Here is a 23,748-nt window from a genome sequence, read left to right as displayed (position 1 = left end):
TTGCTCTCTTTGAGGGACACCTCACATCATAGCATCTCAGCATCTCACATCATTATGTTTCAAGGTATTGCAAATAAGGGATCAAGAGAACCAAGCAACATAAAAGGCCAGGCATTTTTATGAGGTAATCTTGGACTGATATCTTGTCATTATTTTGGTAAACTATTCATCAGATGTTACTCAATTTGTTTACTTGTATTTTCTATAAAACAGCTAGCAAATATTGCATGGTACAGTATTAGGATAAAGTTAAGATAATATGTAGAAATTATAGTAAATATTAACAGGAGAAAAAGCAGAACAAAATGTAAACATTTATGTTTATATGTAATGTTATACTTAGATTCCAAAATTACTCAAATGTCCTGGTCAGCAAAGCTAGTATATAAAATAAATGGGGGGATTAATTAGCCCTTGATGATGGAGTTGACTTTAATATTTTTATTTCTCAACTTACCTACTTTTAATATTAACCAGATTTGGTTTTTATACATCTAATTGGTAAACTATTGACTGAATTATGCTATTTCATAATAATAATTCTAATAACATAATAAGCATGTTAGTCAGGTTTGTGTCACTGTGACCAAAGTATGTGACAAGAGCAACTTATAGGAGGAAAGGTTTATTTTGACACACGGTTTCAGAGTTTTTTTTTTCAGTCCTGACTCCATTGCTTTGGGCCTACCATAAGGCAGACCATCATTGTGGAAGGGTGTGGCTGAGCAAAGTAATTTCACCTCAGAGAGAGAGAAAGGGTCAAGGGACAAGAAGTAGTTTCCAAGAGCACGCCTCCAAGGAGTCACCCTGTTCAACCAGGTCCCACTTCCCACAGCCTCCACCACCTTCCAGTTGTACAATCAACTACCAATGGAAAAATCCAGTGATGGGATTAGAATCATAATGAGCCTATCAATTCCCCCAAGCCTGACCTCTGAACACTGCTATACTGGAAACCAAGGCCTTACCCAAGCCTTTATAAGACAACCCAGTTCCAAACCACAGCCATAGGTAGAAGGTTACTACCTCTGAATGGTGTTTTAAGCTAATTTTCAAATTATTTATTTATGTCTGAAATAAGTTTTGTCATTGTTTATTCTCAGCTTTATCAAAAGCCACTAAAGTGGAATATTTTGAGATTATAAAGCCTAATAAATAACTAACAAACTTATACAGTGAAAAAAAAATAGATACATAAATTTTAACTGGTTTCGTGTATCAGCAAGCATGTAAAAGTGTATACTTAGCAATTTGAGTTTCTGAGGTAAAAATTGGGACACATAGTCCCATAAGTTGTCACAAAAAATGAGGATATTATGATCAGCTCTGTACTGGAAAATCTGACACATAAGCTTGCTTTGTGTGTATATACAATTCTCTGAAAAATACTTTTTGAGCAGTTTTCTTGAGTTATTTTCTTATATTTACTGTGTCATTTTCTTCCCACTGAAATTGCGGTAAATTTTACTAAACTCAGTGCATTCCTAGGAATAAAAAAAAAGACAAAGAAACTAAATTTAAAAATCAATAGCTATAGCACTTTGAAGTTATAACCATGCAGAAATTGTCTTGTTTGACAAGTGTTTGAATTTCAAACTGATGAATTGGGTTGCAAGAACATGAGCTCATAAAAATCATCCTTTTCCTGCTCCCATCTTGTACTACCATATAATCAACATTTCATCTTTCTTTTTTTCCTCTATCATTTCAGTACTTTAGAGAAAAGAAGCAAAAGTGTTTGTGTTAATTTTTTTCCCACTGTTCCAGCAGAGAAACTCAGGACATGACTCATACAGCCAACAACTTAGGAATAAAGAAAGAGACTGATGCAAACAGAAATTACACTTGGTTTTTAAGAAATATTGTAATTAACAACATAGGGAGCATTTGAGGATAGGATTTGTTTTTCCCACTACCATTGGTTATTATCTCTCTGCTGACATTTCCTTGTACTAAAGTCTCCCTGGTATTACTGTTGTCTGAATTCTGTATTATTAAGTTTCTGTTTCCTGCACATTCTGTGTTCTTATTACCATCAATAATTTTGATGTTTCAAACACCAAGTGACTTTTCTTCATGCTATTGGGAGAAACAAAATCTACCTGTGGGCCTTTGCTGTTCAGATCCTTAGACTTCTCATATCCCCTCTAACTACCTGTCTATAACCAGGGACTGTCCCATTTTCCCTAAGTTTTTGGAAAGGCTGAGAATGGGTAAAGTAGCCTTCAAAGTTTATAAGCTAAACATATTGATTGCCAAGTGGTTAGAAGTTTGCTAAATTCAGAGATTGTGTGGTAAATTAGAGAGTTTGGGGATTGAAAAAGGAATAGATGGGATCACACGAGGCAATAATGTACAGCAAACTTTAGTGGGTACTATCTGGATAGATAGCAGACCAACACATAGCAGCAAAAGGCCACTGACCAGAAAAGGAGTAGGGAAATGGACTTCCTGCGAGTGGGGGAGAAGATTAAAGAAGAGTCTTAAGTTTTTAGGTGATATAGTTCGGCAACAAAGTGAAGAGTCCCTGGCTAGAGAGTTCCAAAGGGCAACAGCAGTCATGGGTCTTTTAGAAAATATGGATGCAGTGGGGTAGGCAATATCATAGGATAGAAAGGGATAAAAATATATTATATTTCTTAAACAGAATCTCTAGAAAAATTTGAATAACATTTAAAGCAGTTAGAAGATTAAAAATTTGATTTGAGTTCTGAGGTAATGGTCTAGGATGTTGTGAAGAGGTTAACAACATAAGGCCATTTTAGGATAATGGATAGGCACCATTTCTAGCCAATTTATATAACAGAATATTTCTGCCAAATCAAATATTCACCTCATGTTTTAGAGCTGAATGTTAAAAAATATATCTTCCATACTCATTGATTTATGCACAGGACAAAAAAGTAATTGGTGAATAAAAATAGATTCTGGGTGCTGTAACTATGCCATAGCATAAAACTTCATTGTATAGTTTTTACTCAATAAAGAATGTTAATTACAATTTGAATGGAGAAAAATATATGTACGAGGTTACAAAACCAAGATACTCATTACGTCCCTAGTTGAAATAATCTAGAATGAGATACTATTTATGCAGCATAAGTATTACCTCACATAACTATCCAGTTCTGAAATCTATGTGATCTATTATTAACTCTTCATCTCAGAGCTTCTGGAAATTTTATTGACCATGTATTGGCATAGCATTATGAAATAAAAAGTGAGCTTCAGCAAAAGTACAAATAAAGAACACCACTCAATCATTTAAGTTGAGGGTGAACATGGCAGAGAAAACATATTGTTATTGATCACCAAAGAATGGATTGTGAGAGAAGATAGGAAGATTGTGGACAGAGAATCACCAGCATTATAAGTTGGTCTATGCAATTCTAATTTAGCATATTTCCTAACAGTTTCTGTTTTCATAGAATTCTTTTGTGACAAAGGAACTTTCTGTACCTTAAGAATGTGAAAACATATGTTCAATGGATGATGATACAGAATATGACAATATAGGATGGTATGATACAATGTTTCATCAAAATTATATTGAAGAAAGTTTTACTTGCATGGCCCCAGCTATGTAGGCTTGTAAACAATATCTTTTTCTCTATGTGAACAGTTCATTGTGCTCTATGGTTCATGTGGTAACCCACATAGAATAATTCATATGTAGTTTCAGAATAAAGCATACCATTTTTTGGGGGGGGGTGATAAATGCTTATTCTAAGAGATCTGTGTCAGGTTCTTGATATGACAAATTTATATCTGGTAGCATGTTGATTATAATGGACTTCCATCAACAAAAGATGACATGCTTCAGAGAGTAACACCATATGTATACTACTGAATGCTGTCATCATCATCCTTGTATCTGTTAAAGAAATTTACTTTATAGACAATACAAATAAAGCAATGGAGTTACATTTGTGTGGTCATTGCCAAGAACCATATCTTCAGAAATAGCTGAAATGGCAGAAGTAGAATGGTCTATTCTATTATTATTTTATTATAGAATTGTTAAAATAGTATCTTAATTTTGGTTCTATCTGAAAAGCAATGCTTTTCAAGGTTAAAGATACAGAAAATACTTTAAATCAATGACAAATGCATGGTGCTCTTTCTTCCACAATCTGGGAGCAATTTCATCTGACAAACCACAGGAAAAATGTTTTCCTTCATTTCAGGATTATCTAATATGATGAAATGAGGTCTCTTTTATACCAAGAAACACAGCCATTGTTTTATTGTATTGGACACTGAGGCTACCTAATGGCCTTTTGGGTGTCTCATATCACCAGATCAATAGGAGAGTAATTTTAGTTGCAAGGAAAATAAGAATAATGTCACAAAACAGATAAAACACACACACACACACACACACACACACACACACATTCTGAACCCTCAATCATTTGTGTCACCTCTTAGTCCTGACAAATTCTCTGGTAAATGTTAATGGAAGACAATGTGGTAACAATGGCTATAGGTAATACCTACTGATGCATTTTTAATATCAGTGCATAACATTCAAGAAGTAAAATATTTGCATACTTTTAAAATATCTTTCTCAAAACATTAACTAATTACAAAAACAAAATTAGAATCTTTGCAGTGGAGAAAACTGAAAAACACCTCATCCATGTGATCAAAGTTACTATGTTCTATAAGAAGACATGTCAATTGTATGAACTCTTTCACAGCTAATTGAAAAGAGAATATTACCTGTAGTATTTTTATAAAAATGCATAAGCTCAGTATAACTAAGAGAAACTATCAAGGCAAGGTAAAATTGAGGAATAATCTAAAAATATTCATGTTACTCTTATTACCTTTTATATGCAAATGTGAGCAGTATGTATTTCACAGTTGATAAACTGAACCACCATTCAGGTAGTTACTCTACTAGACACCGTCTTATATCCTTCTAGTTTGATTTTCTCTACCATAGAGATTTTCTTAAAAGCAAGCAATTCATTTTTTAGATCTTTTTGATACTTGAATTGCATGTATATCCTCTTGAAATTTGGATGCTGGAAACTGAAACTTATTGTCGGTGTGATGATAGAAGTATCTCTTTCCTCAGAGCTTCTCTACAAACATTTCATTTCTCAAACCACAGCTGCTAAATAGAACATAGTGATAGATTTGATGTTTTCAACTGTCAGAGTTGTGCAGCTATTCTGACTGTGTCATCCCAAGTTGCATAACTCCTGATTCTGTAAAAGTACCAATAGGCTGCTTTGGTAAGAGCAACTGAAATCATTTGAGAACCCATGGATTAATGCAAAGGTTTAAATGCACAGGATAGTAATGCTAAAAAGGTGGAGGGTTCTAACTAAATCACTGCATAAAGGTTAAAACACATATTCGCTTATCCCAGAGGAAAATGAGACACTGAAGCAGAGCAATTGTTCGGCTCTGAATTTACCTAATATTTTTTGCAATTAGTAATATATGTGAATATTTTTAGAACCAATATCTATTATTATATTATGAACATGCAGTCCATTCTACTTAATAACTATATTAACTCAAGATAATAGATGGATGGGGGGGAGTGTAGGAGATAGAGGAACACTCAATATAGGAAGAGACAGAGAGACACTTATTTTAAGGCATTAGCTCACAGAATTGTTGAGATTGGCAACTCCTAAAATCTTCAGAGCAAGCCAGCAGTCTGTAAACTCATGTGAAAGCAGAGTCCAGATTCTGATGAGCAGGTCAGCCAGACTGGACATCCAGGAAGGATTTCTATGTTGCAATATTTAATACAAATTCTTTCCTCCTCAAAGTCTTTACTGTTAAGACTTGCAGTTGATGGAAAGAGGCCCACCCACATTAACAAGGGTTGTGTGCCTTGCTCCAAAATACTGATTTAAACATTAATCACATCTAAAAAGTACCTTCTCAGCAACATTTGGGCTGATATTTGACCAAACAACTAGGTAGCATAGTTGAGTCAAGTTAGCTCATAAAATTAAGCATCTTATTCATCACTAGATGCCCAGTCCCACAGCATTGGGTACACAATTTTATTGTAAGGTATACTGAGAATAGTTAATTCTATCTCATAGTTTAAAATTATTTAAGATTAAGATATCTATGGCTCCACTTGGAGTTAGATCTATATACTAAAACTTGTTTAGATAGAACAGAGCTAAGATTCCTGTATTTCATCCATAATGAAGATAATATGTGAAATTTCTTGATACAAAATGTTAATAATAATATTCAAAAGTTATTAAGAAAAATAAACATTTTTCTCTCAGTTTCATGACTGAAAGATTACAGCTTACTGGCATGTAGTCATCTATTTCTCTATTGAAATTATTTTAGAATATTACGTTCTTCAGTGTGAGACTACTCTTGCACAAATGTATGAAAACCAATCGCTAATAATTTAGTAAATTTACTACTGAGCAGACTGCATCTTTACAGATAAAAGTCAAGATCTTTATGTAGGTAATATATAAGTATGTGGATTTATCTGTATTTCACTGGAGTGTCCAAGAAAGGTTACTCTCCTTGAAGCTCCCTACCCCCTGCCACTTCTTGGCTCCCATGAAGGGAATAGCCTCTCTCTGGCATGCCCTTCTACAATGATATTCTACCTCACCTTGGGTTGGGCCCAGAGCAATAAAGTAGTCTGACTGTGGACTGAAACCTCTGATACCATAAGCCAAAACCAACTTTTCCTCCCCTAAGTTGTTCTTGTCAGTTAATTTGGTCACAGTGACAGACACAAAAGCTGACTAAATTACCTCATTAAAATTCAAGTTTAAATGCATAAGAACAAGAGATAGTCAGTCATACTGTTGACCCTGTTGTTTTCTAGAGTGACAATATAATATTCTGAATCAAAGATAACTGAAGGTAATGCAGTCACATGCTACACAACAAGATTTCAATCAATGATGCACTTTAAGGACAGGGATACCTTAAGAAAATAAGGAAGCTGAAAAATTCCTGTTCTCAAAGGATGTCAAAACTGTCATACTATCAGTACAATGACATGCCCATGTGATGTCTGACATCATACAACTGTGCTGCTGGTTATATAACACTATAGTGCATACAGTTATTAAAGTATATAATTATAAAGTAATAATTGTTATTGGCTTATATATTTACTATACACTTTTTATCCTTAGAGTGTACTCCTACTTATAGAAAATTTGTTTACTGTAAACGCATATGCCATGTTGTACCAGCAGCAGCCTGTTACACCTTGAATTTACAGTTTCTGTTGATTGCATTAAGAACCCATACATAGTTTAAATCCCAACACTGAGAAAAACAAACAAAAAACCCAAAGGTTATATTGGTCCAATGATTGACAAATGCCACCTAAGTTTGTATAAGTATAATCTGTGGTGTTGGCACAACATCAAGATTACCTAACACTGCATTCTCAGAATGTATTCCCATCGCTAATTGACACATGGCTGTATAAATATCATGAATTGTTTGATTGTTTTCTAGGTGACAAGTATTTTCTTTAATACAACCTTTGTTTATAGTAAGAGACAGCAAAAAACAAAACAAAACCCACAAATGTTAATACATTCTTGCAAGTTTAAAACATATATAATGGCAAGTTAGTTATATGTATAAAAGAGACAAAAGAAAAATCATTCTTCAGCTCACCAGGGAGAATGGGTTGTACTATCTCTGTGTGTTTATAGGTAGCACTGCAATAAAACCATGTAACAACCAACCTCACAATTGATTCAGCTAGTGCAACTCTTCTGAGCATAGTGGGGATTATCTGCATGCCTTACTTGGGCAGGTCTGACTGCTAAAGGCTCCTCACCTCACTGCTGTTGGCAGAGCCAGGTTCTGCTTTAAGTGTGTTCAGTTGGGGACCTAGGATGAAGGAACAACAGTGGCTCAGGGAACTTCTCCAAAGGATGGGGAGGTATGAGAGAGCTAATCTAACTCCCTGAAAACATTTGAAGCCTCTCCTGTGCAATGTTGGGCAACGCAAACCGAAATCCTCTGGGCAATCTAAGTTGAGGGACAAGAGGAATGCATTCTGCCACTCAGGAGGTCTGAAGGAAAGGGGAATCAATTCAATTCATTTATATCAATATCAATATCATTTATATCAAAAAGTATATATTTCATGAGTAAATACCTGAAGACAATCATATTGTGAAACCCTAGTCTTCTCTTTTACTATGTTGCCCTGGTTGGCCTTGAGTTTCTTGTCTAACCCCTCCCAGGTACCTGGGACTATAGGTAGGTGCCACTGTGCTGGCTGGTAGTGGATTTTATTCAATAATCATCTTATCAACTGTATTCTGTCCTCTTTCCCATAAAAAATTCACTTTACTTCCACCTCAAAATTCCACATATCTTATTCCACAATGGCTAGAAGTTTAAATCATAGCATCAAACAAAGACCAGGATTTCACAATATGATTGTCTTCAGGTATTTACTTGTGAAATATATACTTTTTTATATAAATGATATAAAGAAAAAAGTTATTTATCTCCCCAAACATTCACCATAAATTTTGAAACAGGGAAAACTTAACAACACTTTTTTTTCCAGGAGAGATAGAAAGGGAGACTCATGGGATTTACTGTTGAATTTGAAATCTCATTTGTAAAAAAAATTATCTACTCTGGGTTTAGGGAATACACCTAAATAGGTGTTATGGTTTGGATATGAGGTGTCCCCTAAAAGCTCATATGTGAAACAATGTAAGAAAGTTCAGAGGAGAAATGATTGGGTTGTGAAAGTCATATTTTTAAGACATGACTCTCTGTATATACATAATTGTGAGTATTTGGGGTATATTAAACTTTGGCGGGATCAGACTCTTAATCTTTAAGTAGTTCTTACCAGATTAGCGGATCTACTGAAGGCCACCTTGGTTCCTGGAAGATGTCTTAGCAAACACAAGGTGATGTAAGATTGGTGTATTATTACATGGCATATCTTAATGTTCTTAATATTTCTCTACTCTATTATTAATTTAATAATCTTTTCCCATGGGGAAAATAAGAGTGTCCTTCCTACAGAATATGTTAAAGTCCTAAATCCTAGTACCTCAGAATGTTCTCTTATTTGGGAATAAGTCTTATAGTAGTGATCAAGTTAAAATGAGGTCATTAGAAGTAGACCATTATGACCATTATGACTGATGTCCTTGTAAAAAGGGGAAAGTTGGACATAGAAACATAAGTTCAGAGAGAAGACTACAAGAGAGATGTGAGGAGTTGTGGTATACAGGGACAAGTCAGTGACCAGCAGGCATCCAGAAGCCTGTAGAGGCAAGGTTAGGCTCTTCTAAGGGATTCAGAGGGAGCAGGACTCTTCTACAACTTTGATATCAGAACTCTCACAACCAGCACACAATACAAATAAGAATAAGAAAGAATTTTAGTTTTCAACTCCAAGATCTGTGTTCTTTATGCTCTCTATTTTTTTTTTAAACTGGGCAAGTACTTTTTTTAGGATTCAACTTTCTTAAAGTACCTTATCAGTATTAAAACCACATTTTTTTACAGCAATAATAGCAGCCAGCTCAAATTTTCATCATAGTGCCTATGATTCCCCACATCAGCAGTACAATTGCATTAAGTATAATTTTTTGCCTTCCATGTTACCACAAGTGACAGTTTGTCAAAGATTTTACTATATATATAGCATTTGATCACCAATTTTATAGCCTCCTCTTAATTCTTCTTTTTCCACACTCTTCTCTTATAGGAGCTCTTTATAAATACTACCTGAGTCCCTAACCTACTGCAACACATATATACCACTGTCTGTTATTGATTCTTTTATCAGTTAGTTACTATCTTAATAATTCAGTGTGATATGCATTTGGCACTTGTATTGGCAGAGAAAGTAGAACTTTGCTAGTTCAGGATGGTCTGAGCTTCATATGGCTGCAGAGCCTCCCCTTCTAACTGTATGCTTTTCTGTGTTTGGCTGGTCACAGCTGTGCGGCAGGCTCAGTTCTGTTAGACATGTTCTCTATAAGGTCTAAATGTTCAGTTTCATTCGCTCTGTGATCATATCCCAACAACAGTCATATTTATCCCATTTTCAGAATTCAACTCTGTGCATATAATTTCTGCTCTGTGCGTATAACATTATTGTTCCCATGGTCCTCCCCCCTTTAAATTATTTTAACCTCGCTAAATTCAACATTTTCCCATCCTCAGATCCCTCCTGTCCTCATTTAATTCTGCATTTAGCCTAGATTCAGGATGGCCTGACCATATTGCAGAACATACAGCAACTTTGACCCTTGTTTCTTTGCTAACTGCTCAACACAATTACTTAACCTTGGACATTTTTAGTAGATCTTTTTTTTTTTTTTTTTTCCTATTCACCTCACCTGTAGTGCTTTGACGAAAAAAATATTCACACAATAATGTGATCAATGACACTTATAATTCCTACTCTCCAATATTAGGGAAGCCTTCAAAACTACTCAATTTTAAAAACTCTGAAACAACTTTTTTTCATTATTTGAAGAGGTGAGTTATCACTATAAATTAAAATCATGTCACTAAAACTCTAACACTGCTTGTTAATTTTGAAATACATTCATTATATTATTTTAAGGGTATGGACTCTAGCACAAATTTCTCCCATTTGCTATCTGAATTCATTTAGTTTTTTTTTTCAGTTTCTTCCTCTATAAGACAAGAATAAAATAATGTTTTTCTCATAAGATTATTGCCAACTTCAATAAACATTGGTCAAATTAGCTATTTAATAACTAAAATATGATTAATATTAGTCATAACATGTTTTTGATTGCTACTACACAAAATGTGTAGAAAACATGAATAGGGTTACTTGACTCTCTTTTCCAAAAACATATTTTATAAATGACTGGATTCTTCCTTCTTTCCATATAGGAGTGAAAAGTGTCTCTATTTCTTAAAAGATTGACTATATTTTATTTGAACTCTTTGCAACATATTTCTTTACTTTTTAAATATCCTTTTACTTTTTTGTTTTGATAAAGCACGTTTCATGAAAGAATTGTCTTCACTTGCAAAATTCATTTTTTTTTTCCTCAGCTCTATTCAGCCTAATTTGGTCTGGTTCCACCCTCAACTTCCATGTTTGTGTTACACTGAAGAGTTTCTTTCTAAAGATAATTTTTAAATCTAGGTGATTTTTTTTCTCCTCAACTTTAACTATTCTGATTTTACATGTTCCCTTTTTCTACCCTTTACTCTTAAAATTCTGAAAAGCCAAGAGAAGCCCAACAATTGAGGGCTGCATACTGAGGATGTGGTCTCTAACTTAGTTAAAAGAAACATGGTATACATTAGACTGACCATTGGGTGGAACTAAAGTCTCTGTGGTAGATTTCCTAGAAAAACAACAACAACAACAACAAAAACCAGACAAACATAAATCACGTGTCCATGAAAAAGCCAAATTTTGACATGTTTCACCTAAGAGACACTTTGACAGAATTATAATGGCATTTCTCTTTCTACCAGCCATATATCCTCAGCTCCCATAGCAGTGCATAATTCAATGTCACATGAATTAGAAGGACATTTTTTGAACAAACATGGTTCATTCTTCAATTCTCTTTTGGATTTTAAATCTCTCAATAATAATAATTATTTGTCCTTCTATATTACAAATATTTTTGTGCTTGTTTCTTAGCTTAAGGCATTGTGTTTGTCAGAAGAGAATCTCTTCTCTCCTTGCTACTCCATTAATTTCTTGTTTCCTTGGCCTTTATTTTCCCCCGAAGCTGATCAATATCATGTTAGACTTCAGACCTTAGCTACTTATCTTCTTTCAGAACTTGTCCCTGAGAGAACACATGAGAATACAGACTCAGCCCAAGAGCAACATCCTCTTCCTGCTGTCCATCATCAGAAAGCTTTTCTTTACACATCACTATCATGATCTTTTATCCTGAAGAAGACAGGGCACAGTAATAAAGACTTGACATTTATGTCAAACAAATAAGTCATTTCAATTGTTTGGATTCAAATAACTCCAGAGTTTCAAAAAATTAAACACTAAAACATAGCAAAAACACACAAACAAACAAAAAAGGTCTTAATATTTATATGTGAGAAACAAAAATCAACTTTTTCATTTTTGTGCTCTCCATGGATGTAAAATATAATTTTACATCATATATATTCAGCTCAGATAAAGCTAATAAAAAAGTAATGCTTGTTCTTCAGAAATAGAACAAGGGATGCCACCAAAGGAGGATACCAGTTTCTATACACTAAGTAGAAAGTTATTTCAGTAATAATTATAGTTAATGAAGAATCTCTTGAACATCTTATGTACTACCTTTCATCTTGAAACTTCTATATGGGGTTTTATTTTAATGATAAAAAATATAATGTTAATAACAAAACCAGATTTTTCTTATTTAATGTATAAAGAAATTCTGTGTCAATGAAATGGAGATGTACTCTTGAATTTATAAACTTGTAAGACTTTGTTACTTGGAGTAAAATGCTTTCAAATTTAATCAACACTCAACAAATTCTAATTCTCTCACTATATAGAGATACTTCTCCAGTTATGTTATAACAAGCATTTTTATTGTTTTTTTAATAAAAATAGTACAAATTAAGGTTAAGGTGATTCAAAGGAAAAATTAGGCTTCATTTTTTTTATTTTGCACTAAATTCATTGAAATATCTTTTTTTATTATTGTAATTTATAAATAAAATTGAAAATATGCAATTGTATCTATGAAATTGTACATGGTATCCTGATACATGTATATTGTATAATGATTAAATCAAACTGGTATATGAATTACCTCATGTAATCCATTTTAATATTGAGAACACTCAAAATCTTAGAAATTTTCAAGTGTGTGGTACATTGTTATTAGCTATAATCACCATGTTACCTTGGTGCCCTAGGTCTTGTGGATATTCTACCTCTTTAACTGAAACTCCATATGATTTTATCAATTTTTCTCCAATCCACTCAGAGCCCATACAACTCCTGGTAGCCACCTATTTTCTCTCTACTTTAATGAGTTTTTTTTAAGATTCTACATATAAATGAGAACATATGATATTTTTTCTCTGTGCCTGGCTTAATATTATGTTGGTTCCTCAAAGTCTGATGTTTCCTCATCAAAGACAACAATAGATCTCAGAAAATATGAGAACCATGTGAAGCAAGAGACTTTGAAAACACAGAAAAAACTATATATCCTTGGCCATATTCATTCCAATGACATCTAATATATGAATTTTAATGTTGTTATCAGAATTTTTCATTTAATTAAATATATTATGCCTGCTCTGATGGCATGTACTAATAACACATCAAATGTTTGTGCTACAAAATCCTCAAATCTATCTTCCTAGGAATGATTTGATTGTCTCACAGATGAGAGAATAGAAAAGTACAGTCAGTTATTTTTAGAAGTTCCTATGAAGTTATCTATCTACCTATCTATCTATTTATTTTACAAGAGATGGGGTATGGTTCTCAGAACAATGTCTTTCTAATTAATTAAAAGAAACAAGAATTCAAAGAAACATCATAATCTAATAAATATAATAATCTCTATTTAAGGTAAGCTAAGAGAGTAGAAGTTAGAAAACTTGGATTCTAATTTGTTCTGACTCCATCTTTAACTAACTTGGGAGCTTTAACATATTCATCTATCAAACAAAAATTTTTAAATATAAATTTGTTTTTGATTTGTGATTTTATATTTATAATTGCAGGTTTTTCTTGTTAAATTGAAGAAGCCTTAATTCTCACAGGAACATATGAGAATAAGGATTGGCAAAACTTAAAGAAAATAACTATTGATATATATGGAATGAAAACCAGAAAAACAAAAGATAAGCTATTTATTAAAATAACAATTTGTGAAGGATGCTTTGTTTTACTTTTTTCTGATATTTGATCCTCATTCTTGTTGATATCCTCATCCTTGGGTAATAAAAGTAATACTATGTAATTTAGAAAACAACCTATTTATATAGTAGATGCTTCACACACAGTAGCTAACTGGGGATGTAACACAGTTGTAAAATATTTGACTAAGATGCACATGACCCTAGGTTCAATCCCAAGCACCAGAAAAAAAAAAAACATTTCAAATAAATAAATAAAGCAAAACATTGCAAGTTGATGATGATCTGGAGGAAAATGTAGATGGAATCTTTTTCTCATCTCCTCTTCCAGGTGATATCAAAGATATTTATATCTTCTATACCATGTTCATACTTTAAGATTCAAAGCATTCTCCTTAATATATTTTTTTAAAAAAATTGATTTATGTCATGGTTTACATATGAAGTGTTCCCAAAAGCTCCTGTGTTAATGCAGTAATATTCAGAGGTGATATGATTCGATAATAAGACATGTAACCTAATCGGTCCATTCTAGTTTGAATGGATTGACTGGGTAACTATAGCAGTTACCCAGTCAATAAGTTTCTGATTAAGAAAAGCCTGCCTATAGTGAGGTACCACCTCTAGGAGGTGGGCCACTGGGGGTATAGGCAGAAAGTGTTCATCTTCCTCCTTTCCCTCTCTGCTTCCTGGCTGCAATGAATGGAGCAGTGCTTCTCCACCACATCCTTCCACCATGATGTTCTGCCTAATGTTGGGCACAAAGCAATGGACTCAGCCCGCCTCAGACTAAACCCGTGGAACCAGGAGCCAAAATAAACTTTTCTCCTCTAAGTTATCCATATAAGGTATTTTGTTCATAGCAATAAAAATCTAACACAATTTATTATATTTGTCCAGTAGGACTGAGTGATAACCCTAGAGAATTTTGGTATTCTTTTTATTTATTTTTTGCATCATGTATGTTTTTATTTTTGTTTGTTTGTTTGTTGATATGTGCTTGTAACTGCCTTGGGCAAAGATAGAAGAAATAACAGGGAAGGGAGTCCTGTAGGAATTTTTGTCTCTTGCATGTGATATTTTCCATGGACAAATCTAAATACAGTCTTTATAATTTACTGTGCTTCTCATCTGATAAGTAATTAAAGTGTAAAATTTCATCTTTTACTTAAGCTAGGGTATTTTTCCTTATACATTTCTAATTATTAGCTTTGTCTCTCCATTTGTCTCATCTCTCCTTTTCTGGAAATAATTTTACATTCAAATAACCAAATCTGGAATCACTACTAGCATTTATTTTATAATTTCAACTATTTCTACTTAGTACTAATATTTGGGAGTACATAGACTTTATCTTTCTGCCACAAATTATCTTTTTAAATTTGTCTTTTGTGCCAATCAAATCATTTATGAGAATTATATTCTTTTTTCCAAAATTTCTTCTCCTAGGGCTGAGCTTATAGCTCAGTGGTAGAGCACTTGCCTCACAGGCATGAGGCACTGTGCTCGATCTTCAGCACCACATAAAAATAAATAAATAAATAATTAGATTAAAATATATTTCTTCTCTTAAATATTTTAGTTATGGTAGTATAACTAAAGCACATGCTAATGTAACTTGTTGTTACAATAATTAGTAACAAGTATTCTATCTCTGAGTCTTACACATATAATTATATTTCTTTTCAGGTATTATTGTCCAGTTCAAATCAGTCAATGATTTTCCACTTCACAATGACAGGATGTCTTCTCCCTGCCTTGCTCTGGCTGGGTCCACTGCACATTTGTGGTTGTTAAGGACAATAAACGAGAATATGGAGAATCTCAAAAGAGCTATTAAGGGCCAACTGTAAGTATTGCATCATAAGAGAAAAAAAATAAGTTTCTGATTAAGAAAAACCTTCTCTTCCATTCTATATAACTTGGATTTCTCCTGAAGACAAGGAATATTTGAAGCATATTAAGAATTTTACCCAGTACCAAAAGTTGAGCAATTTAGAAACATCAATCTGGCTCTTTTGTAAATGACAGAGCAAAGGATAATGTTGTCAGCCAGGTGGTAAATTATGATGCTTTGGATCATAAGCTTGAATGTGGGTCTGAAAATAAAGGAAAAGACTGAAAAGATGATATTAAGGAAACAGCAGGGTCTGGTGATGATTAGGGCTTAATGTTGAGGAATAACAAAAAATCCATTGATACACACAGGTTTCTGATTTTCCCAATGGACTGGAAGGTCTCAGTATTTACTAAGGTAAGGGGCTTTGCAAGAAAAAAAAATAGAGGAAGAATTTCAGAGTTTGGGGGAATAAGTGGAAATACTCAGTAAGTCTGGGTTTGTGGCTTTGTAGTTCAAGAGAATCATAGACAGAGATACTTACATGGTTCTTTTTATTGATCCTAATAATCGCAAAAGAGTAGATAGGATTCAAAGAGAATATATTTGAATTATATCACAATAATTAGAAAATTATAGACATTAAAAAGAGCTTTTCTTTTTATAAATTAATACACAAGGTGATCAAATTGATGTTGAAGGTGACAAATTTTGAACATTTTGAAATACTGATGAACTAGAAAAAAGGAAAGATTGCATTTAAAATAAACTAGTTGTTATTTGGTAGAATTAGTCACTCTATATAATGAGGGCAAAGAGAAACTATGTAAATTAGACTTTGGCAAAAAAAAAAAAATGGAGGGACACAAGGAGGGAGATAAAAAGGAAAGGAAGGAAGGATGAAAGAAAGAAAGAAACTTCTTTCATAGTGATGAGCAGAGAAGACACAATCTCATAAAGACCAGGAAGGTTTTTATCTGTAGGCCTAAATGGCCCATAGATCTACATGTTGTTACTTTAGGGGAGAGAAGAGGAAGGGAAGCTGGTTAGTCACTTTGGGACTAATCAATGTAAACATCAAATGTCCTCTTGAAAGGCTTAGATTTTATTCTGTCAATGCTAATGACCCAAGAAAAAGCCTACTGGATTCAGAGGAAAGAATATAGAAATATTTGAAGATACATTAGAAATGAATCTGATATTTTTCTATAGTGTATCTCTAAGCTAATTCTTACTTCAAGTTGTTCATGTATTTTTATAAAAAAATTTCTTATTAATACTAACATAACTAAGGCCACTAGAAAAACAAAGAAGAAAAAATATTTTGAAGTATTTTCAAAAATTTGGAAGGATTTCTTTTTAGCAACATGGTAATTGCATGGGCTAAGTAAAAAAGAAAGAAAAAACACTGTTAATAGTTCAGACATTCATAACTGTCTTGAAAAGAAGCAAACCTGCAGGGAGATTTTTTTTTCCCTCACTTATTGCTCAAAAATTTATATGAGGTTCAAACCTATCTACGAATTTCTATTTTACACACGTGGCTTCATTGAGGAACCTGGTATGCTAGTGCCCTTTCTTCTCTCTCCTATCAGTATTCTCTTCTTATCCTGAGACACAGAAAATCCTGATAAAGAAACCAATTGAAAGTAAAGAAGATATGTACAGGTAGCTGTGCATTCTAATTTAAATGAAAAAGTTTCTACAATTTGAAAGCTATAAACAAAATTAGAGGAAAAAAAAGGAAAATTGGTGATAGTAAATACTGTAAGTATGGGGTTTTCACATTCTTCATTCATGTAATATGGGATGAGTTCCCATCTCAGTTCAGAAAAACTGAAGCGATTAATCCTTTGAGAATCTGATAATGGAGATGAGATCTGAATGCATCCAGTTTTAAGTACTTGACCCTTTCATAAAACGTTAACTAAAGTTAAGACCTGTATATACAATGTGTCTGTAAAAAACTATTAAGCTTGGATGTCTTCTATCATTTGATAATAAAATAAAAGACAATTAGTTCCTCAGAAAATGTACCCTGAAAGAGTAAAGGCGAATAAAATTGCAGAATTCAAAAGAAAAACCTTATTTTCAAGATGATTAACATATGTACATTACCTAAATGCAACATGAGAAAGAAATCCATATGGAATACACAAGACAACATGAAAAATAAAGTAAAAGTAAATCAAACGGATTAAGAAATTCATAAGAAATTATACAATATTGAATGGGTATCAGAGAAAAATATTCCAATACTAGAGTGAAATCTACTTTGGTGAAAAATGTTATGGAGGGTAGAGATGTAGTTTAATGGTAGAATTCTTGACAGGCATGCACAAGACCCTGGGTTCCATCTCAGTACTGAAAAAAATAAAATAAAATAAAAAAGAAAATACTATGGAATGGAATGCATAGGAAAATTTTTAATGAAAAGCCAGTGTGTGTGTGTGTGTGTGTGTGTGTATGAGAAAATACTTTTCCTAGAAAAAAATTTACTGTATGTATGTAATTCTGTGAAAAGTATTTGTTTGTTTGTTTGTTTGTTTTGGTATCAGGGATTGAACCGAAGGGTGCTTAACTACTTAGCCCATCCCAAATCTTTTTTTTTTTTTATATCTTTTTAGAGACGGCATCTTGGTGACTTCTTAGGGCCTTGCTAAATTTCTGAGGCTGGCTTTGAACTCCCAATTCTCCTGCCTCAGCCTCTGGAGCTTCTGGGCTATGAAATTTTTTGACTACATTTTGCAAAATTAAAAAAAAAAAAAAACACACACATTAAGAATATCTTTAAATAGTGAAAAATTCTAGTTTTCAAGTACTTACAGGTATATAACTCTTGTAACATAGAAATTATAATAATAGAAGTTACTCATTTTAATTACCATAAACAAGTACTTTAGTGACCTCACTGGTTTTCAGAAAAAGTTCTGAGTATGTCCTAACACTGAAGTAATTAAGTGCAGAGGACTGCAGGAATTAAAAAGGAGTGAGGTGTGAAACAGGCAAAGTCAGGAGACTACATTCTAGATCCAGCTTACCAACTAGACAAGTGTACCTGGGCCACTCATTGAATATTGGTACAATGGATCCTGACTTTAGTCTAATAATTTCTGAGAATTTATGGACAAATATGTTGTATGACTGGGTTACCACCTCCATTATCCTTTATCCTGCTGTTCGTGGTATCAGGGGTATTTTTTAATTTCTTTGTAGGAAAATGTACCAACAGATTATCCAATACAGCTTTAATGATAAATTTCACAGGAAGCTTCACAAGCAAAAGAGTTAATTTGTTTGTGAAGTGTCTTCTGATTTCATAAATAAAGGTTGATGACAAGAGTAAGGGAAATTTGTCAGAGATAACTGAACATGTGAAGTTCTTTTATGACCAAGACTTTCCAAGGACAATAGTATCTCTTATGGCAAAATAAAAGGCTACTTATAATACTTAAAAGTAGGTAATCATTTATTGTATTATTCATGTTCCTTAAGAAACTTTCAAAAACTCTATGCCTAGAAGCAGGGATGCTCATAAATTTCTTTCAGTTTTTCTCATTTTGCATTAAGTGGAATTATTAAAAGAGCATTGGCTAACCATCCCTCACCTAAACCTACTATCTTTTCTACAGTTTGTCATAATAATGCCAAGAGAAAATGAATAATGTTCAAAACATCATCAATAAACATCATGAGCAAAAGAGAATTTTGTACACTGATATTAAAATAGGTCTTCTATATGACTTGGTGACCTGCTTTACAATGCAATACTGCTAACTATTAGGGATTCAGTAAAAGTTGATCCCAGTTTTACCTTTATTAAAACTTTAGTTATCTTTTAAAAGAACATTTTTTTTTTATTTTGTGGAGTTTAGTATCTTCATTACTGCAAAGAATAGTTTCTAGTGTCTCTGGGTCCTATATACTTTTAATTCTATTGTTGTACTTGGTAATAAGATGTTTGTGAATTTTTTTGTGTGTGTGTGCTGAGACAATGCAAATGAATTCTTAAGATCCCAGGCCCTGTTTCCATGTAAATAAACCAAGTGCTGACCAATAAAGGAGTGAAATTTAGAAAATTATGAGCAATATTAATTTGCCATCTGTACCATTCCTTCTCTGTGTTATTCAGTTTTTCTCTAAACATGAAAATAAAATTTGAAAGAATAAGCAATCCATGTCAGCATCCTAACAAGTTATGTTCCTTATTTGAACATGAGTTTCAGTGTTTGTGAGTATATTTGAAATGACTGAAATGATATGACAAATGGATAATTTCACCAGACCAAATGTATTGTATAAAAGAAAATCTAGAGTATTTAATTTAGGTAATATTTACCCTGAAGGCTAACAATTAACAATAGTTAAGTTAGTGCTTATTTAGAAGTTTATTGGAGAAATACATACCCTGAGGACTCCTAAATTTTTTAAAATTTTGTAGAGAAGGAATTTATTAATCATAATTAGTTTCTCATAGGGAAATATACATAAATCTGAATTTCAGAAATTCCTATTTTACTTTCAAATCAGATCATGTTTACCATTGATGTATGTAATCATTTAACTGAATGTAGAGTACCAATGCCAATACACCAATATTGGCAATATATCAATAAAAATTTTAAACTTAGAGAATCTGCCAAATACTTAAAAAATTCATGTCTATTCTACATATTTCTAAATAATTATTTTGAATTCTCACTTTCATTATCAAAAATTCCATTGCTTATAGGGATGTAAAATGGCACAATTGCTGAAGAAGATTGTTGGACTGTTGCTCAAAAAGTTAAACATAGAATTGGCACATGAATTCTACTTTTAGGCATACAGCCACAAGATTGAAAACAGGTATTTGTATAACAATATTCATCCCAGCATTAGTTGCAATATCCAAAAGATGAAAGCAACCCCAGCAACTATCAATAAATTAGTGGATAAACAAACTGTGGGTAAACCTATAAATAGCATATTTTTCAGCCACAAAAAACGAATGAATTTCTGATTTGTGCTCTCTGACGATTAATTTTAGGCACCAACTTGACTGTGGGATACTCAGTTGGTAAAGTACTATGTCTGTAGGGTGTTTCTAGGTGAGATTAGAATAAATCAGTGGACAGGAAGGAAGATGGGCTCTGAATGTGGCTGGGCACCAACCAATTGGACAAGGACCTGGATAGAAGAAAAGGTCAAAGGGAAGATGTGGGGCTGGGGATGTGGCTCAAGCGGTAGCACGCTGGCCTGGCATGCTTGCGGCCTGGGTTGGATCCTCAGCACCACATAAAAACAAAGATGTTGTGCCCGCCGAAATCTAAAGAATAAATACTAAAAAAATTCTCTCTCTCACTCTCTCTTTGAAAAAAAAAAAAAAAAAAAAAAGGAAGATGTGTTTTCTCTCTCTCTCTCTCTGCAGTGGGGACACTCTTCTCCTCCTGCCCTTGGACATCAGAACTCCAGGTTCTCTGGCTTTTGTACTCAGGGTCCATATCAGAGGCTTCCTTTGTTCTCAGACTTTCAGACTTGCACCAGAGCTGTACTACCTGCTTCCCCGGTACTCCAGCTTGTAGGTGGCCAGTTGTGTTACTTCTCAGCCTCCATAAACAGGTGAACCAATTCTCTTAATAAATTCCCTATCATATATCTAAAAAAAGTTAATTCTAAAATCACAAACATTTTATTAAAATTGGTTTAAATTTAATCTGATTATTTATTGATGGTACGTACACATATTTTACTTTTGGATTTACTTCAAAATTTCATTTAAGATGAAAACTGTTCTAGTTAAGTTACTTTGTGGAACAAAATGAGAGAGGTAGTTATTCTAGATATGCTGGTTTTTAACATTTTTGTTTTATTATCCTAGAGATATTGTAAAAGCAAGGTATAATTCAAGTGAACTAATTTCCAAGGATTCTGATTAATGAAACACAGCATCTGTTTATTAATCTAAAATGGGTAATATTGCCCCACTAACTGGAGGGCATCATAAGGAACTGTCCTAGTGGGATTGATGATGTCTACTCAGGAAAACAAATGATAGATCATATCTTTACCTGGAGAGCACTGAATTGAAGCAAAGGGAGTTTGATGTTCTTTAAGAAATATTTCTATCATTCTGTAGTACTGAGATGAATTGCCCTTCTCCACCCTGGAGAATGTTCTGTCTGAATACCTGGGACAAATCATGCAGAATCAGATTATTTCTCTTGAATGATGCTAAGAGAAACCCAGACAAATTTTCACTATATCACTCTGTCTTCAACATTTCTTTAATACAACAAAATTTCCTATCATTAATAAAATATCTCACTGCACATTAAAATGATTTAAATTACATTTAATTTTATTTGGTTCAAGGAATGGAATATCTTTGAATTTATTTGGACTAGACCTTAGGAAACATGATGACTTGGGAAAATACCTTAGTGTCATAAGCTCTATTTAATATACTATGTCCTTATGCATATTTCTTAATAAGTTTTCTACAAGTGAGTAATGGTAGATTTTTCCCCTCAAATTTATGTTCATTTCCAAAGTTATTATTTCTTAATCTTATCTCTAAAGTCCACAGCATTCCTCTTTGGGGCCCTGTTGTCATTTTTCAATAAGCACAGGTCTTACCTACTCCTTGAGATCTTCCTTGCTTCAGAAAAACACTTACGGTTTATAAGATGCACTTGGCCTTGGTTTCTGTCATCAGTCATTTCTGGAAGTTTGCTTTCCTTGAATCACCAGGAGATTTTAAACTATTTGATGGCAGAGTTCATGCTGACAATGAATTCAGAAGAGGGAGAATGTCAGAGATAAGGTTAATAAAGAAAGATTTCACAGTTAAGTCTCTACTTAAACAGGATCTGGGAAGGTTTATCCAGCCAAAGAGGAGGAAAGAATTTTACTTAGTTGTTGGAGCTAATACAACAAAATCACAAAAATAATGATGAGACATAACGATACTACTTTTGAACAATATATGAGCAGACATATGTTTAAAGTGATAGTTCAGGCAATGAAAATACTTTAGAAAATTAAGCTAAAGGCAGAATATGTAAATAATTTCTTTATTGTGGAGGTTTTTGAACCACTTCACATTCATGTTATTATTGTTCAACTCAAAAATTCTATATACCAGGTATTTGCGCACTCTGGATATTAGAGATATGTCAAAATGAACCATGTTCAAAGAAGACTAATGACATAATTCCCCTGCTAATTAATCTAAGATAGACTATTAAATCTAAGCCCTGTAGCTCTATTCACTAAAGTGGACCTTAAGAAACTCTGTCTTGGTGGGTTTAGATATGTCTACCTAAAAAAAAAGTGATAGTTTAATATTAATGCTAATATTGTGACTTTTAACACTTGCTTTTCAATTAGAAGATATTAATTAGCTTCTGGATCAATTTTAATGTGCAAACTTATTTGATCCTTTTATAATTAAAAGCTTGCAAATATCATGTACCTATGAGAACCATTGAACACACTAGATTTGTTATTTTTATTTAATTTATTTTAAGTTATCAATTATTTCTACTCCCTTAAATAATTAAACTCACACTTTTGCAATTCAGGAGTCCAGATGTTAAAAAACGAAAACTCAAGGTGAGAGCAGAAGCTGTAGCTCAGTGGAAGAGTGTTTGCTTAGCTTAGTCAAGGTCTTCACTCACTCCGCAGCCCTGAAAATAACAACACAAAACAAAGCATTAGCAGGACTGCATTTCTTCTAGAGGCTCCAGGGAAGAAGGGAAGAATCTTTTTTCTGTATCTCTAGGACATTATCACATTCTTGAATTTTTAAAGCTGGTAACATTGTTTTTGTTTTTACTTTTTAACTTTAATTTATTCCTTCTTAGGTAATCATCTTTTCTTTATATAGATGCAATTTTGTGTCATATTATTTTCCTTTTTTCTGAAGAACAACTTTTAACTTATCTTGCAAGGCAGTTCTCCTGACAACCAACTCCCTCAATCTTTTGTTTGTCTGAGATTTTCTCTTTTACTTTTGAAGGGTAGTATTTTTAGAGTCTAGAATATTAAGCTGGTGGATTTTTTTCTCTCTCAAC

This window comes from Marmota flaviventris, chromosome 8, assembly GCF_047511675.1.
Source record: "Marmota flaviventris isolate mMarFla1 chromosome 8, mMarFla1.hap1, whole genome shotgun sequence".
Classification (NCBI taxonomy): Eukaryota; Metazoa; Chordata; class Mammalia; order Rodentia; family Sciuridae; genus Marmota; species Marmota flaviventris.
This window is presented reverse-complemented; position numbering follows the sequence as displayed.